We start from the raw sequence: 12,758 nt of genomic DNA, 5'->3' as shown, positions 1-12,758 counted from the left end.
AATTCTCAGAGCTTAGGAGATACCTGCACATTACAAAAATCAAATCACTGTAACCTTGCCGTCAGTAATTTTTAACACTTCAGACTTGACTAGTAATGAAAGTTTCAATCAAAAGATACTGTTAGATCCAGGTAGAGAAAAACTGAGATTTCTGCCCATTCCAATGTAAAAACAACAAACAAGCATATATACATTATAGCACAGCCTCAAACATTTCTATACTATCTCTTTAAAATTACAGCTCCATAATAGGGCATGAAAATACAGCATGTAAGAACATGACAGGCTACATGAAACTCAGAGTGCCTTCCCAGCCACATTCCAAAAAATACAACACAGATTTCACCAATGTTCATGCTAAGCCTAAACTGAATCTTTCTCCTTATAGGAGAAGGACGGAACAAGCCTGTGAGCCCAGTGAGGTCTTCTACTGCCTCATCTCCTGGAAGCTCACAAGACTATACCCCAGGAACACCACAAACTTGTGTTTATATGAAGGAATAAGACGATGGAAAAGTTGCTACAATTAATCCTTGCAGGTCAGGCAAGCCTGTGGAAAACTTTTCATTGACTTCAGGGAGTACACCTATAATTAAGCATATTTTCAAAACCGGAAATTCAAGTGCCCTGAGCGCAGACTGTTTTGTACGAATATGAAAATTGTATTTTGAAACTTGCCTACTATAGAAAAATGCAACTGAGCATGGTTAACGTTTCAGCTGTTTGCCATTTGGTTTCTTTTTCTTTTATTCACAACAAATCAGTTGTTTCATCCTGTTGAACCACTTTGTATGCACAAAGACACAAGGCCTTTGTGTTGTGGAACACCGCAATTATTCAAGGGACACAGAGTGTAGGAAGAAAAGAAAAAAAAAAAGAGTATCTAATAATATTGCTTGTTTATTACAGCACGATCCTTGAAGGATCCAGTGTACTTAATTGAACAGTACAGACTTTTGCAAATGTCGTATGCCCTGCAGGAAAAAAAAACCCAAACCACAGCAAAAGACCTAAAAAAGCCAATCAATTACTCATCCCTTCTTGGACTTCTGACTGAGTATCGCTTTGCAAACTTACAAACGGCTTGAATTACAATGTCTGCCTTTAGGTAATCCCTTCAAAATTATTTAACTATAATCTGATTTATATTTGTAAAATTATATGGAATCCTGGACCCATTAAATCAAAAGGATAACTGAACCTCTCAGCAGATTCAGACAACACATTCAGTAAATAATAAAAATGAATAATGTCCCATTATGCATGAATCACATATGAAAAAGAAAAAAAACACATTAGACAGTTAAAAAGTTGGCACAAGGAAGTGTCAGCCCTTTGAAAACTTTATGAATAAAGCGATTTAAAGCAAGGGTCATATGCCCAGCAGCCTAAGAAAATACCACTTTGGAGTATTTTCCTAAACTGCCTTTAGAGCCATAAGGATGCCCAAAGCTATTCTATGTTCTCCTTTCTTCCTGTCAACGGGAAGAAAAGTTTTGGTATTTCTTATGTGCGAGAACCATCTTAAAGCTCGAATGGGGCTGGAGATAAACAACTCTATGTCCCGACATTTTTGGCAGCTGCCGGATACCCGAGAGTTACGAGACCCTCAACTGAAGACGCAGCTTCCTCGGAAGCCTTTTATAGCATAAGAAGCCAGTATCCGAAAGAGCAGCAGTGCTAAATCGCTGAGAAGCCTGCTCTTCACTCCCTCAACGCCAAAAATGAGGGTGCCGAGAAAGCCGCGCACCACACGCCCATCGCAACCTGTTAAATCGACCCGTCTCCCCCTGCCCCCGGCGCAGACCGGGGACCCGCGGCCGCCTGGCCCCGCGCAGCCGCGGCCGCCGCCGCCGCCCCGCCGGGGCACAGGGCCACGGGCCCCCGCAGCGCCGCCGGCCCGGGGCCGCCCGCCCGCCGCCCGCCTCACTCACCGCGACGGGGGATCCGGCGCCGCGGGCGCGGTGCTGCTGCGGCGCGGTCCGCGCCTGCCGCGGTGCGGCTCTGGGCAGCGGGCGGCCCCGCTCTGCTCCGCTGCGCTGCGCTGCGCGCCGGCAGCCCCCGCAGCTGCCCGCGGCCGGCAGGGCCCCCCCAGCCCCTCGGGCGCTGACAGCGGCGCTGGCGCTGCCGCGGGTCCCGCCCCCCGGCCGCCGCGGGGAGGGAGCGGCTGCGGCTGCGGCGGCGGCGGCGGTGCCGGTGCCCCTCCTCTGCTCTCGCTCCGCTCCCGGGCGCGGGCGAGCGCCGGTGGAGGGAGCGCGGCCGCGCCGGCCCCGGCAGTGCCGCAGCCGCGGCGGCAGAGGGAGGCGCCGCTGCGGCAGGGTCCCGGCGCCCGTGGCTGTCCCTGCCTGTCCCTCCCCCGGAGCCTGCCAGCAAAGACCCGAAGCGTGCGCGTTGTGCCCGCGGGTGTCTTTATTCCCCCCGGAAAACGGTGGCCTGGGAGCCACGGGGGCTTATCCAGCCAGGGGAGGTGAACGACACCGGCGCGACACTCAATCCCCACCGGTCGGACTTCAGTATTAAGTACGCCGGCTGTAGCCAATTACAAATACGGGAAATACGGGGTCAAATCTGGAGGCGTATTACCTCAAAGCAAAAGCAAAGGGTTGGCAATAACATCCAGCTCACTCAGGAGGATTTAGGAAAACCTCACGTTTGGGAGATGAGGGAGGTCTATACCCGTTTTGCTGACATGGGAGGGGGCTAGCATGAGGCCACGGCCAGTCTCCGGGGTGCACACACAGTCAGGATGGTCGCTGCGTCGGGCACAATGCGCCCATCGCAACCTGTTAAATCGACCCCCCTCCCCCGTGCAGCCTGACGGAGTTGTTGACATTGCACTTCAGCCGAATTGTCGACCAACGCCTTTCTATGTGCGATGTGGTCCCTAGTGCCAGTGTGCTGGTATTGCTGACATCCCAGGAAAACGTTGACAGGATGCTCTTAGCATTGCATTACAACTGGGTCTTAATGCAATACGTACCAGTCCTGCTCATTGCTGAAGACGGGTGAAATCAACTTGAAGTTGCTAGACACAGCCTCAATGTATTGTTGTGAAAAGTCAGGTAACTCCATTGGAGCAGGGAACTAAAATATGGCATCAAACTTAAAACATGGATATACATTTGGCTGCTTCAGGCCAAGGTACGGAGGAATGTGGCCAAGGTCCACTGAGGAACGTGGAAGGGTCTCTAGGTGAGGGGTCTTCATGTTGTGAAAGACCAGCACAACCAGAAGAAGCACCAGATGAAGACTTGTGAATCCCTTCTGTACTTACGGCAATATAGTTTTATATCTTTTTGTAAATAAACATAACTGTATCAAAGGTATCTGACACAATCACCACGTTAGCTTCCTCAGTGGAATAACCTATGAGACCCTCAATTTTAGGTAGAAAGATGCAACAATCAATATTTAACACCCCCCTCAAACTATCTTTGCAGTACACAGAAATTTAAAATATTCAGAGACAAAAAATCATCATGTGCAATGAGAGAGTACAGAAATACAGCGTACAGCACTGCCTGTTCATGCAACAGTTCTGTGTGCACTGCCACACTTGCAGCAATCGGTCTCCTTCTGTTCAACAAATGAGAATCCACAGAGAAGGAGGCAGCACCCACCACAAAAGAGATCACACTCTTCATGCACCTACACACTAAAAAAAATTCTCTTCAGCTCAGATGGAAACCCATGCTACAACTACAGAGTGTTCATGCACTTTTTTTCAGATGATAAATCAGTGAGCAAGTTTTTGAAGCCACTCAGTCAATCAAATTAAAATCATCTACTTTTCTACTAAAGTAACCAAAAGCATAAGTGCGCCATATACCTCCCCCAAATTTCATGTTGCAATTGCTTTCTTAGAGAAAGCCAATATTTTTCCAAAAAGTGTAATATTTCACTCATATATTGAAAAAAAAAGCTGGACCACTCCTATACCTTTTTTTAATCAAGCAATCAAGATTCAGTTGATGATGTACATACCTGAATAGCAACAATTAACAAATAATCTAAGTAGACAAGACTATCAGGCCCACACACTAAAAACCAGGAACTGCCAGCCACAGAAGAATATAAGCAAACTCTTATCTACGAAATTGTCAGCAACTGAACAGGCCAGCAGTAAAACCAGTAAGTTGAACCTAAAAAGCAGGTTGAATCAGGACAACGAGTCATCTTGATCTAGTTTCGATACTTGTGAATGAAACTATTTTATCAGCACTCCTACTATACAATAGTGCTTGTGTAAAGGCTATCCTTTTACACTTGGTTTCCAGCAGAGAGCTGTGAGTATTGAACTAACCGTATATATATTGTACTGCAGTATCAATTTCTGTAGAGTCATTTTACACTCAAATATGAGGAATCAGCCTTCTGCACTTTAGTCTGTAACTGGAAAGTTCTCTTACAGGGCTCTGCTGCCTCAGACAACTCTGTCTGGTGCAGGAACACGCGCTGAGCTACAGTATGTTCCAAAATACTGACGCTGTACTAAGAGACAGGTTTCTTTGCTTTTCTATGCCAAAGCAAAAGTGCTAGTTTTGTCAGTGAAAAGGCTGCAGGTCCAAACTAAAAGGACTCATGTAATCTCTCTATTCAAAAACAAAATAAAAAGAAAATGCAATTCATTAAAAATTCTTGTGAATCCAGGACTGAAAGGTAATTCTGGAGATTGGAAAAAAATGCTACAGCTTCATCTGAGAAAGCTCTCTGATATCCCATTTATCTATATCGGCTATGTGCTTGGCTGCTTGATCCATAAAACTGTGAGTCACTTAACACCCAGGAAGTTTCACAGAATCACATCATAGCTGAGGCTGGAAGCAACCTCTGGAGATCCTCTAGTTCAGCCCTATGCTCAGAGCAGGGTTATGTCCAGTTGGGTTTTGAGTATATCCAAGGTTGGAGACTCCACAACTTCTCTGGGCAATCTGTTCCAATGTTTGACCACCCTCACAGTAAAAAGGTTTTTTCATCTGTTAAATGGAACTTCCTGTATTTCAGTTTGTGCCCATTGCCTCTGAGAAGAGTCTGGCTTTATCTTTACCCCTACTATCAGGCTTTCAGATACATTGATAAGATCCTCTGCCTTGAGCCTCCTCTTCTCAAGGTCAAACAGTCCTAGCTCTCCCAGCCTGCCCTCCCACTCCTTTCATCTGTGGTTGCACAAATGCCTCTTCCCTGGCTTGCTGCTTGGAAAAAGTTCTTCATTCCCTCAAACCTCAAAACCCCATTCTCAGGCACTGTGCTCCTAATGTATTTTCCTTCCATCCCACTGTTGTGGGTTGACCCCAGCCAGCAGGTAAGCACCCATGCAGCTGCTAGCTCACTCCCCCTGCCTCCTTCCCCAGCAGGACAGGGAGAGAGAAAAAGAGAGAAAAGTCGTGGGTCGAGATAAAGATGGCTTAATAAGTGAGGGGGAAAAAAAGTGAGAATTAATAAAATGTAATAAGTGAGAACTGGAAAAAAAAAAAAGTGATGCTAAGGCAATCACTCACCAAAGCCCACAAGCAGACCGATGCCTGGTCAGTCTCTGATAGCCAGCTTAGAAGCCAACCCCCATCCTGCCCTTTTCCTCTACCCTGTTTTATTGCTGGGCTTGATGTCATATGGCATGGGGTATCCCTTTGGTCAGTTGGGGTCAGCTGTCCCGGCCGTGTGCCCTCCCAGCTTCTTGCCCACCCCCAGCCTCCTCGCTGGGAGTGTGGGCAGAGTGGGAAAGAGAGACAGCCTTCACCCTGTGCACACACTGCTCAGCAATAGCCAAAACATCAGTGTGTTTTCAACACTGTTTTAGCCACAAACCCAAAACACAGCACCGTATCGCTGCTATGAAGAAAGTTAACTCCATCCCAGGCCAGATCCAGTACACTTGCAAAAAACATCCTTGGAACAGAAGATTTCCCCCTTTGAAATTTCACAGTCATGGTTATGGCAACCCGTCTCAGCTATACCACTTAAGATCTATTCATTATCTGCATCCCCAATTTGTTTCTTACTGTCTAAAAGAAGAGAAAGCAGCACATTAAAACATGAAACAAATGGAGAAAAAATAAAAGCTGACAACAAACAGCCAGTGTGTAACTAGAGTTAAATAATTTAAGAACTTAGAAGAAAGAAAAGGCAAAAATATATATCCAATGGAAAGTATGAATGTTAAGTTAATCAGAGACAAGACGTTGCAAATACTAGTACTGCTTTACTACTAGATGTGAAAAATAGAATTGTCTAAAAGAATGTGGAACAGCAGAAATGTTTCTATTGCATATTTGGAAAACATAAACAGTGCTTTCACACTATATAACATTGAAATACTTTCCATTAAATCAATAATATGAAAGGATAGTAAACAGCAGTAACTTAAACATTTATTTTTAAATGGCAGGTTGAAGAGTTATTAGAAGAATAAATGAAAGACAAGATAGACAGCAATGTTAATCATTACATTTTTTTCCTAACAACTTCTGAAACGCTGAGGAAATTTCATAGAACTAGAAGAAAGTTAACGTTGTAACAATATTTAAAGGTAAATAGGATGACCTACTTAATTACAGGCTTCCCAGGCTGATAGCAAGCATGGGCAAATATACGGGAAAGGCAGGTTCAGGTCTCAATCACTGAAAGAAGTGAAAGGGAGAAGAACCGGAATAACCAAATGGAAGACAGTGGTGCAGGCTGTGCAGCCATGCAATCCCCCCCTCCACACGCACACACACACACACACACACTGTAAGTCAGAGTAGTCACCAGATTCAGTGGTGATTTTGGCCTAACTAATGCCTCTGTTTGTGCAAGAACAACCAGCAATAATACGAGCTGACAGAACACACTCTTTGAACAACTGTTCTGCTGTCACTTTAAGAGATAATGCATTTCTTTGGTTAGGTCAGTACCGATATATACCTGAACTCCTCAAAGTATTTACATGGTCAGATACCTACTGACATTTCAATGAAATAATGAGAATGGCACAAAATCAATGTTATACACAGATGAACTAATAGGCTTCCAAGTCATGATAAAGGGCCTTATTTCTGGTTCTATTTAACATTTTTCATCGATGAAACAAGAAAGAGATTGCAAGTTACCTAAAAAGAGGGAAACTAAAAATAATGGCAAAAGGACACATCTCTGATGCTAAACCTCTAGACTGTTTGACTTCTTGGGTACAATCCAAAACATTTCAAACCAAATCTAAATGTGAGTAGGAACAAATTATACCTGCTCTTTCTATAAGGCAGAAAAAGATGGGAAAAAAAGCTTGGATATAGATTTTAACAAATACAAATGATGCTCTGGCTAAAAACGGTAGTGGAATCTTGGGATCTGGGTGATTGATATGTATGTTTTGATCCTTGTCAAGCAAGTTTTACTTTACCAAGGTGAAGTTAAGGGGTGGTTTCATCATTGTCGATAGGTTAAACCACAAAAATAAAATTTTGAGCAGGATTTAATACATATATCTAATTTTGCAATACTAATGGAACTTGGACAAAAAGCTGTAGGAGAACTGTGGAGCCAGAAGTTTAAGTGACCTTTTACATATGATGAAACAGAACTTCAGTCCTGGAGTCAAATGATAAAGGGCTGACCAAGGTTAAAGCAGAAGCTGTACTGGAAGTTTTGAAGATGATAGTCAGATGATAAACAAAACTTACACTTGAATGAAGTACTTACTTCTGTTCATCCAGACCAAATTTAGTCCAGGTAAGCGTCATTCTACTTCAAATAATTGTACGGATTTCAACAGGCAACAAGCACACACCCAGCCTAGATAAAATCGCTGAAGAACTGTCTAGTGAGGTGAACTTACACCACTAATTAAATACCTTTTAAGTGCATCTGCTGGCCATATGGATGCTTTCAACTAATAGAACAACCAGATGTGACTTCTGTACTAGGAAAAGAAAGGAATAATCAGCTTGCAGCTACGTTGATAGTCGCATATACAGAATTAGAGAAAACACAAATTAAGAAAAGTGGAATCTGAGTTCAGCCTTCCATGGATACTGCTTAACCACACTGTCCAAGTTTATTGCAATGGTAAAAGAAGATTTCAGAAAGGTAGGATTAAAGCTGGAAGACAAAAGTTCAGAAAATAGTAAGTGCTAATAGAAAGTCTTTGGGAAAATATACTCTAATGTTGCTGAACTCTAGTAAAAAAATGTAACATCACATGTTCTGTTTAGTATGAGCTTTATATTCTTTTTATATAAGCACGCCTCATTACTATCTGGCAGGAAAATAATTTAAGTTTCATTGGTTTATTCAATACTAAAGAAAAACTGGATTAAAAATAATAAGGGGTAATTTCTTAACCTCATGAAAAAACATACGACTAAAAAAAAGTCTTGTGTTTTCAAGTACTGTACCTCATGATGTTCTTCCAAAGTGCAATGAACAACTGTACTTTGTATAACTACAGTATAACAATACATTGCCTCTGTAAAAAAAAGTCTGAAGGCTTTACTGTGTCGTCATATAAACTCCCTGTGTCTTGATTCTATTTCTATTAGAACAAAAATAGGTGTAGCATGACATAACATTTTGCATCTTGACAAAAGTACTGCTTTTAAACTCAAGCACAGTGTGATAACTCAAACAATTAAATGACTTTATTTTCAAATCTCTGCATACCTGAAATTGGAGTATGTTATCTAATACAATTAAAAGGTCTGAGAGCTCATCGTGCACTGTCATATGCAGCTGACTGGATCGGGGAAACAGAAGCACAGCCAGGGCAGGGGGTACTATGAGGCACTGGCTGCTGCGTCGGGTGTCTCGATAGAGGCTATGGCAAACCGGACACTGCACTAATATAACTGACGAGCAAATCTGTCCCTGCTGAAGCAGACACATGCAGGTGTCTTGTGCAAAGCATGGCTTGTCCAAGCAGTGGATCAAACCCCAGGAATACAAGCGAGCTATGCTTGCTAACAACTTCAATGTGACTGTCCAAATGGTAGCACGTGGTGGATCAGAACTATAATCTCACTGAAAATAATCAAATGTACCACTATTAAACATGAGAGAGCTAATCATAGTCTGAAGATAATTAATAAGAGAATCATATATACACTACGCCTAGAGAGTGGGTTTTTTGCTATCAGATTTTTAGTTCTGGACAAGGGATGAGAAGATCAAGCTTTGTGACTTTCCTTTAAAGCTTCTTCTCATCATATATAGGGATATGCAGTATCTATTATGCAAACAGACATTTTTTCAATGGCCAAAGAATAGCCTGTGACAAATGCCTGTTATTTTTAGCTCACGCTAATGCACTGTGAAAAAGCATAGTTATGAAAAAAAAAATTACAATGATAAATGTAATAATTTATTTAGCAGCTGGAAATCCATTGAAAATGGACAGGCACTTTGAGCAAGCGCCCGAGAGAACAAATAAGAATGTACAGTGCGGTCAAAATGTCCTTTGTTTGTTTATTGAATTTCCTTTCATTTACAAGAAGAGCAGTGAGTGCACTGTAGAATCTTCTGGAACTCAAATGAAGTACTGGAGACCTTCAGCTTATGCTGAGACAGACATAGCATAGATCTGGTTTCTGTATGCCAGTGAGGGTCTTACTCTGCTGGAAGAAGCAAGCGCAGGGAGCTGAGCACTAACAGAGCAGTCTTAAATGCTAGAAGGGAACAATGCAACTACTTCAGGTTTCACTGCAAGTCTTTCTCCTACCCTTCCTCTGCATTTCTGTCTATGTAAACAGTAAGCATTGCAGAGTAAGGATCTATGGTAGAGTTTTATTCTGTCATATCTCAGAATGCTTTCTGCAAACAATTAGCAATAAAATCCCTAACTGGCCTCATGGAGACCTTTTGGGATAAAACTTCCCATGTTTTCTTGCTACTATTTTTTAATAGTAATTTATGGGTAGAAACTGAGTGTCACTTGTGAGTGACTCAGGAGAAATGCCTGCCTGACTGAATTCCTCTCCCACAAGTGGGACCTCATGAGTAGGAGGAATCCTTTGTCCCAGGTCCTCCCATTCTTTCACCCCAGCTTCGACATCTCTCAGAAGGTCTTAGCTGTCCTCATGATGCCTACATCAAAAAGTGGAATTATCTAACAACAGTTTGAACCTTTTCTTAATTTCTTTGGAAATGTGGATAAGACCATAAAACAGCAATGAGAAGCATACAAGGAGCCATGAGAGGGAACCTGATATTCTATGGATAAGGAATTGGTTGGATGGTCGCATCCAGTGGTCAATGGCTCAATGTCTAGATGGAGATCAGTGACGAATGGTGTCCCTCAGGGGTCCGTATTGGGACCAGTACTGTTTAATATCTTCATCAGTGACACAGACAGTGGGATCGAGTGCACCCTCAGCAAGTTTGAAGACGACACCAAGCTGAGTGGTGCAGTTGACATGCCTGAGGGACGGGATGCCATCCAGAGGGACCTGGACAAGCTCGAGAAGTGGGCCCATGTGAACCTCATGAGGTTCAACAAGGTCAAGTGCAAGGTCCTACACATGGGCTGGGGCAACCCCCAGTATCAATACAGGCTGGGGGATGATGTGATCGAGAGCAGCCCTGCGGAAAAGGACTTGCAGGTACTGGTGGCTGAAAAGCTGGACATGAGCTGGCAATGTGCACTCGCAGCCCAGAAAGCCAACCACATCCTGGGCTGCATAAAGGGAAGTGTGGCCAGCAGGTTGAGGCAGGTGATTCTACCCCTCTGCTCTGCTCTGGTGAGACCCCACCTGGAGTGCTGCATCCAGCTCTGGAGCCCTCAGCACAGGAAAAGACATGGACCTGTTGGAGCAGGTCCAGAGGAGGGCCACAAAAATGATCAGAGGGATGGAACACCTCTCCTATGAGGAAAGGCTGAGAGAGTTGGGGTTGTTCAGCCTGGAGAAGAGAAGGGTCCTTGTGGCCTTTCAATACTTAAAGGGGTCTTATAAGAAAGATGGGGACAGACTTTTTAGCAGGACCTGTTGCGATAGGGGTCATGGTTTTAAACTAAAAGAGGGTAGATTCAGACTAGGTATAAGGAAGACTTTTTTTTACAATGAGTGTGGTGAAACACTGGAACAGGTTGCCTGGGGAGGTTGTAGATGTCCCATCCCTGGAAACATTCAAGGTCAGGTTGGATGGGGCTCTGAGCAACGCGATCTAGTTGAAGATGTCCCTGGTCATTGCAGGGGGGTTGGACTAGATGACCTTTAAAGGTCCCTTCCAACCCAAACTATTCTATGATTCTATTAGATCTAATGTGTTCACAGCCATACATACCATGGAGAAATAGGCAGGAACCTGGGATCTCAGGAAGGATAGGCAAAATGTCAAAGAAAATATAAGACAAAAGACTGAAATTTTCAAATATTGATACTCCTAGGCTACAAGGTAAACAGTCTTAGCAGGGCCCATACGCAACAGCCTAATTGGCGACCCTAAGCAAGAGAGGAAGTGACTTAGGACTTTTTGTCTTCAACACAGAGTGCAAACAATGCCTTGGCCAGCATTGCGTTTGCTTCATCTGGCATTAGTTTGTACTAACTGTACCTCATCAAGAGAGGAACCGCCATCTCTGTAGTGATGGAAAACAAGATAAACAATTGCACATAATCAGCATAGTGCTGGTGTTTCAGCTGATAGTATTTCACAATGACTCAATGCACTCATCTAAAGTAAATATTAAAAGAAAGTGGAAATACGTATGAAAGGAATGTTGCCCAGCATCTCTCTTTTGAGTTCACCAGGAAAATTACTGCATCCATGCTAGAGCTGCACCAGTGTATCATCCTAGATCATCTGCCATTAAAAGCAGTTCACACACTCCCTACTAGTAGAGTCCTGTCTGTACCGAAGTCAGTGAGAGAATTCTTAATTTCAGTAGGGTCATGATATCCTCCATGTAATGTTAGGAAAAAAAGAAGTATAATCTCTAATTTTTGTAATATGCATTTTCACCTAATCATTGTATCATCTGCCTTGTTATTATTTTTTAAATATTTGTAATAACAGGAATATTTGAATGAGGAAATCTTCGAGCAAATGACTACGTTCCAGAGTACTCAAACTACCTACCAGCTCATTAGATCACGCAAACTTCGAATACTGCTCTATGCTCAGACATGACTACTGGCCAAACAAGCCACCCATCTGCAGGAGGTAATTACCAGCCTTGGCAGATAAGGTCTACTTCAAATCTAGACAGCATTGTGTTTGGTGGCTCTCTGCCAGGACTCACTAGCTTTCTAAAAGCAGTCCTTCTCCAGTCGCTATGTGTTGGGCTGTCAGTATGAACATCCAAATAGGATTGAAACAGTCCCAAGCACATTTTCTTTCTCATCAAGAAATAGCTAGCAAATCCAATGAAGTGGAAGGTAGAGTAGCCCTAATTGACATGAAAACGGGAAAGGAGAGGCTGCTGAAAGACATCAAATGTACCCAGTCTCTTCAAAACTAAATGGATATTGGAACAATTTTTCTAGATTGAGATCCAGGGGAAGGTTTCACATGAACATAAACAGCAGCTCACATTTGCCTTAGAGTTTTTTCCAATACAGGATGTTCATTTTTAATAAAAGTGTTATTTCAGTGAAGCTTCTTTTTGGTGGCAAGAAGACTTCATTCCTGTTCAATGGAGATAACAATATGGCTTCAGTTACTGCTTTGTTATCATCTTTGATCTGGGCTACAGCAATGTAATACACCTTGCTATAAATAATTAGTACATCTCTTTAGCCACCCACCCTACTGGAGCAGATCATGTCCTGCTTCTGTTTTCTCTGCAG

General features: G+C 43.2%; 1 protein-coding gene across 4 annotated transcripts in view; it reads right to left on the bottom strand.

Annotated features, from left to right (window-relative positions):
- TMEM117 (transmembrane protein 117) overlaps positions 1-12,758 on the bottom strand; it is a 238,920-nt gene that overhangs the window by 221,571 nt on the left and 4,591 nt on the right. The window contains exons 1-2 of one of the 4 annotated variants that reach the window (XM_075494335.1): positions 7,830-7,892; positions 6,545-6,617 (exon numbers count right to left, since the gene is read on the bottom strand). The exons of 1 other annotated variant lie outside the window; for it this stretch is intronic. The gene's annotated coding sequence lies outside the window, so the exon portion shown is untranslated. Of the gene's footprint in view, positions 1-1,934; positions 2,293-6,544; positions 6,618-7,829; positions 7,893-12,758 lie in introns of those variants that run through there. 2 more of the 4 variants (XR_012774410.1, XM_075494325.1) reach the window with 2 other exon arrangements.

The sequence above is a fragment of the Mycteria americana genome, chromosome 1 (assembly GCF_035582795.1).
Source record: "Mycteria americana isolate JAX WOST 10 ecotype Jacksonville Zoo and Gardens chromosome 1, USCA_MyAme_1.0, whole genome shotgun sequence".
NCBI lineage: Eukaryota > Metazoa > Chordata > Aves > Ciconiiformes > Ciconiidae > Mycteria > Mycteria americana.
Note: the sequence above shows the minus strand (reverse complement) of the source record. Positions and strands in the feature narration are given on the sequence as shown.